The following is a 6,000-nucleotide window of genomic DNA, read 5'->3' on the forward strand; positions in this document are numbered from 1 at the left end:
TGGTTTTGAAATCCCTTTCTTGATCAACCATGTTCTAAAACCACGATAATTTTTCCTCAAGTGCTCAGTAGATTGGCAATAAAAACATTTTTTTAAAGTTGACCTTATTATCTTTCAGACCAGTGGAGCCAGAAGCAGCATGAGGAACAAAATAGAGTGTTCTTGTACTGTTTCTTAGGACCAAAATCAGTACCAACTTGATTCTTTAATCCTGACTGTTTCTTTCCCTTGTAGTTTTCCTTCTTGATTCCAGCAGCCATCTTTCCTTTGCCTTTTATTGGTATTGACAAGATTTGCCAATTCATATTTCTCAGCCCTTGACTTCTTCATTCTCTCCTCCTTTTGACAGCATACGAAAATGAGTTCATTAACGCTCCAAATTTCTTTTTGAGTATTTTAATTCACCTTAATCTGGTCATGCTCACCAGACAAGGAATAAAGTGCCATGTGTACCAGAAATTGGTCAGTGATTCCAATCTCTATTACATTCAACTTATTTGAAATGTTCACCAACTTCAGTAAGAGTTCTCAAACACTTCTAACCCCATCATGCTTAGAATTAATGACGGCAGAAAGGTGTGCTCCTATCTTAGCTACATATCAAACCTCTTGAATTTCTCTTCCATCTTAGCCAAGTAATCCTTAGCTCACAGCTTGGCATGCTACCTCGAATATGCTCTTCCCTGGCATTTTGCATAATGAGAAAGAGGTTTAATTTTCTCCTTCCCATTTTGCAAAGTTATCCCTATCTTGAGCACTGCTGCTGTTTGTCAAGGTAGATGGTTGAGGCATCTTGAAAGCTATACTGATTCTAACACCCCAAAATTCATCACAATTTTTTGCTTCCAAGTTTTAAAATTATTGTCATTCAACTTCTAAATATTCACAAGGTTAAGCATGTTAATCTGCATACAAAGTCATTTTAATTTGAGATTCATGAATTTGCGAACAAGAACTAAACAAAATATCCTTGTGACACTTGAATTTAAACCAACCAATTTCACTTTTGGCAAGGAACTGTCTATACATGTGTATGAATTTCAAGTTTCTTGCATAGACAAGTATAAAGCACATGATCAAATGTAAAGCATCACCTTTGGACAAGAAAATTTGCATAACTACAAGATTTTCATCACTCACTATACATCAGTTTATAAATAATACTCGTAAATCAATCTCTTTGGAAATTTATTCACTTGTTAATTTTATAAATTGCTTTCTTAATGCACAATGTGAAACTTTAAGAGCATTAAATCATAACTAACACTTTGGTGTAGAGAATGAATTAGTCTTATAGTTCTGCACTAGGTACGAATTTGTATGTGTGTGTATGTTACATACAATTAGTTCATCAGTCCATCAAGCCAACCAAGACAATTCGTGAAAAAAATTGGCTTCTGATGTATTACAATTAACCCTTGAACTACCGTGAACACTATACGCAATGATATTGGATTAAAAACAAACAATTCATATGTTAAAATTGACATGTACTGCTCTACATACTATCACACATATATGCAGACTATAAATATACCATAATCAGAAAAACAGTAGCGAAAGAATTTTTAAACTTTTAATAGGCTTCAATCATGAGTTTAGGATCTGAGTTGATCGGCTCTGATACTGTAAGAAACCCAAAAATGTAGTGAGCTTCATCAGTTCATGCTTAGTGCAATTATATAGAAAAAAATGGTTGTATTTCATTTAGGACTTATAAGTGTGACTCGTACAAGATTAGAGCCACAAAGGAGGGAAACTTCAAGTTATAATTATTTGAATTAGGTAGCAGTTAATTGGAGAAACTGCTTGTAACTGCATCCTTGATGGGAGGATGAGTTGCAGTACGTATATATATCACTTTGGTCTCTCTTCTCGAGTGTGTGTGATCCTTTTAGAAGAAACAGTCTCATTGAGTGTTCTCAGATCAATTTCATAACCAAGAGAAGAGAAGACAAGTGATTAATTTGTTGTCAATGTCTTCCTCTACAAGTAAGTAAACCCTTACCACTTGTTATAATTGCTGCATGCATAACAACGTAATAATTGCAGCAGTTATCATTCCATGCTACATTTTTGAACTAGGATTAGGGTTTGATTGTTAACGATCCTTATACATATATTTCTAACATGTGATATCAGAGCCACACAATTTAAACCCTATTTGACCCATACGTGTTTCAAGTATTTCGCTGTTCATGCTAACATGATTAAGTTTAACACATTGACAAGTCAAATAACTGCTACATGAACCTTGCATGCGTGTATTTTTTAATTTTGTGTAAATTTGGATCCGCTATCTTTTCTTAAGTTTACATGATGTGTTTGAAATGTTGTTCAAAACCTATATTCATTTAACTTATCTGTGATGTGTCTGGTTTGCAATTGAGTACGATTATGATAATGATAAATTCCATGCAATATGCATCTGCAAACATATCAGACCAATGAATTCTGAGACTAATTCAGTATAACACCAAAGTGTAGGAGTAAATTATCATCTCAGAATAATGTGATAGCATAGATCATGGTGATATGGAAACATTAACAAGTTAAACACTTCCAAAGAAGTAAGTTTGCTGGGTTCGCTTGTATAATCAGTGTATATGGAATCATGAAAAACATGCTATTTGTGTACTCAAATTCACCCAAAGGTGAAATTTACATCTAGTATTGGAATTTTTCATGATTTGGTTATGCAGTAAATTTGGAACTCATAGTTACGTATGGTCAGTTTCTTGCCCAAAGGTGTAACTCAAACCATAATTGAAGTGTGACAAGAAGTTAAGAATTCATTCTTAGTCATATATGTTTATGAGATTTTTTTCCAAATTCCTTTTGGTTTAAAGCAGGTTTCAACATGATGAGCCTGGTAAATACGGAGAAATTGAATGGCAACAATTTCAAAACATAGAAGCAGCAACTTGAAATGAATCTTGGCATATTGGATTTTGGTATTGCATTCAAAGTTCCTTAACTTGCAGCCTTGACGGATGCAAGTATTGCAAAAGAAAGGGAACATTTTGCAAATGGGAAAGGGCAAACTAGATTTCTTTGCTTATAATGCAGAATGCAATGGAAGAGCATGTGAGGAGAGGGATTCCTAGTTGTGACTCGGCTAAGAATTATTTGGACAGAATAGAGGAGAAGTTCAAAAGATTAGACAACGCTGAAATTGGTGTTTATCTGTCTACACTAATAAACACCAAACATGATGGATCAGGGAGTGTTCATGAACACTTGCTGAAATTGGTTAACATTACCAACAAATTAAATGCCTTGGATATTGGTATCACTGATCAGTTCCTTGTTCACATGGCTCCTTACTCATTGTCCAGTGATTATGAGCAACTGAAAGTGAGCTACAACACTCAGAAGGAGATTTGGAGCATTAATGAATTGATAGCCATCTGCAATCAAGAAGAGGAAAGATTGAAGAAGATGAGGTCTGAGAACCATGAGATTGCTAACTTTGTGCATACAGGAAAAGGCAAGGAGAAAGTCACTAGTGTTAATAGAAATGAGAATTACAAGGGAAAGAAGCCATTTGCATTCAAGAAGTCCATATCAACTGCTGGAACAACTTTTGGTTCCAAGAAGCATTGCAAGTCCATATGAAGATAAATGCACTCTCCACTGATTCTGGACCTAAGTACAATCACAATAGTGTAAAAAAAAAAAAAATGTCATTTCTGTCATTCTGATGACCACTTGAGGAAGGATTGTCCTGGCTTTAAAGTTTGGTTAATCAAGAGAAAGGATGATGAGATAAATTAAGAATGGAATATTGCCAAAGATGTTAATGATACTGTGGAATGTATTAACTGTTTTAAAGGCAAAACTAACACCTTAACAAACAAGTGTGCAGTAACAAGAAGCAATGATCTTTTAGATATCGTACATACAGATGTATGTGGACCATTTCCAACAAGAACCATTTGTGGAAATTCATACTTTGTTCTCTTCATTGATGATTTTTCAAAATACACTTTCATATATTTGATTTCTGAAAAGTCTCAAGTTTTAACTTGTTTTAAGAATTTCAAGTTAGAAGTTGAAAAACAATTGGAAAAATCAATTAAGATTGTGAAGTCTGATCGTGGAGGTGAATATTATGGAAGGTACACAATAAAAGGACAACAAAAGGGTCCATTTACCATACTTCTGGAACAAGAAGGAATTTCAATACAGTATATAACTCTTGGGACACCATCACAGAATGGTGTTGCTGAAAGAAGGAATAGAACAATAAAGGAAATGGTCTGAAGCATGTTTTCTCATTGTCAACTACTAGAATTTCTTTGGGGAGAAGCAATGAAAACAACCAATTAGATCTTGAATTGGGTTCGAACAAAAGTAGTGGCATTAACACAATTCGAAATGTGGACAGGTAGGAAGCCTAGTCTAGCTCATTTTCACACTTGGGGATGTAAATGTGAAGATACGTTTTATTAATCCAAATGAACGAAAATTGGACATGAGAACCACTAGTTGTTATTTTGTGGGTTATGCAAAAAGGTCCAAAGGCTACAAGTTTTACTATCCTAATGCATTAACAAAGATAGTGGAGAGTAACAATGCCAAATTCATTGAAGATTGTAGTGCTATACACTCATATTCCAAAACTTCATATGTGTTTGAAGAGAAATGTGAAGACCTCAGATCACTGAGAGTGAGTGTACTACAAATGCCACTGTGAGTGCTTTGATACCTATGCCAATGGAGAGTTCACAAACATGGAATGTTGCACATATGCCTTCTCCACCAAGTAATTTAGTACAAGATGTTATTACAGATCCATTGCAACATGATTTCCATGATAATACACTACAACAAATAACTGCACATGCATCAACTTCATCACCTGCTCTCGAAACCTTACCCATTCAAATAAGAAAGTCTAGTAGGCCTAAGAAATCTACCATTCCAAGTGATTATTTGTGTTACCTGCAGGAAGTTGAATTTGACATTGGTGATCATGATGATCCCACCACATACCAAGCAGCAATGGAGAGCTTCAAATCTTCACAATGGCAAGCTGCCATGGAGGATGAATTGGATTCAATGCAAAAGAATAGTGTTTGGACATTGGTTATTCCTGCAGCAATTGTCATACCTATTGGATATAAATGGGTGCATAAAACTAAAAGAGACTCATAGGGAAGGATTGAGAGATACAAAGCAAGGTTGGTGGCCAAGTGTTTTACATAGAAGGAGGGTCTAGATTACAATGAAACATTATCTCTAGTTTCAATCAAAGATTCATTTCAAGTGATCATGGCACTCACTACTCACTTTGACCTTGAACTACACCAGATGGATGTTAAGACAACCTTCTTGAATGGTGGTCTTGATGAAGAGATATATATGAAACAACCAACTGGATTCATTGAAAATGGGAAGGAACACATGGTTTGTAAACTTAACAAGTCAATATTTGGACTCCTCTGGACAATGGTATAAAAATTTTGATCAAGTTATGACAGACTTTGGTTTTGTAGAGAACAAGATTGACAACGACATTTACTTCAAAATGGTAAAGTCCACCTTTATCTTAAATTTATGGTTCTCTATGTGGATGACACTTTACTTGCTAGTTCTAATGATCATTTACTTAAAGAAAGCAAAAACATGTTTTCCAGTAGCTTTGACATGAAAGCTTTGGGGGAAGCACATTATGTTTTAGGCATTGAGATTGCAAGAAATCGATCCAAAAAATGGTTAGGCTTGTCACAGAGAGCCTACATTGAGAAGGTTCTCAAAAGGTTTAATATGAAGAATTGTAGTGGTGGAGATTTGCCACTTGGCAAAGGTGATAAGTTGTCATTATCACAATGTCCTATTACTGACTATGAAGTGCAAACCATGAAAGATAAGCCTTATACTTCTTTAATTGGTAGTGTGATGTATGCACAGGTTTGTACCAGGCCTGATTTGGCTTTTGTGTTAAGTGTCTTAGGAAGGTTTCAATCGAATCTAGGGTTAGCTCACTGGAATACA

This window comes from Pyrus communis, chromosome 11, assembly GCF_963583255.1.
Source record: "Pyrus communis chromosome 11, drPyrComm1.1, whole genome shotgun sequence".
Taxonomy (NCBI): Eukaryota; Viridiplantae; Streptophyta; class Magnoliopsida; order Rosales; family Rosaceae; genus Pyrus; species Pyrus communis.